Raw genomic sequence first — 214 nt, 5'->3', positions numbered from 1 at the left:
TTTTTTTTTTTTTTTTTGACCTTTGCATATTGTCTCTTATTTTGTTCTGTTAACGTGTGTGATCTTGTGACAGGGCAGTAGCTACCTACATTTTTATATGGGGTAGTTGGAACTCAACCATATCAAATCAAAACAGTGGACTGTATGATGCTGAAAGATGCATTAAGTGTAAAAGGGTTACATAGAGGGTTGTTGATTCCCAGTGGGATCAGCA

At 36.4% G+C, this 214-nt stretch overlaps 1 protein-coding gene across 1 annotated transcript in view; it reads left to right on the top strand.

The window, feature by feature from the left end:
- The window catches only part of tbc1d22a (TBC1 domain family, member 22a), a 98,806-nt gene that overhangs the window by 31,528 nt on the left and 67,064 nt on the right, over positions 1 to 214 (top strand). The gene's annotated exons all lie outside the window — the stretch shown is intronic.

This window comes from Morone saxatilis, unplaced genomic scaffold (assembly GCF_004916995.1).
Source record: "Morone saxatilis isolate NCDOM2014 unplaced genomic scaffold, NCSU_SB_2.0 Contig10, whole genome shotgun sequence".
Lineage (NCBI taxonomy): Eukaryota > Metazoa > Chordata > Actinopteri > Moronidae > Morone > Morone saxatilis.
This window is presented reverse-complemented; position numbering and strand designations above follow the sequence as displayed.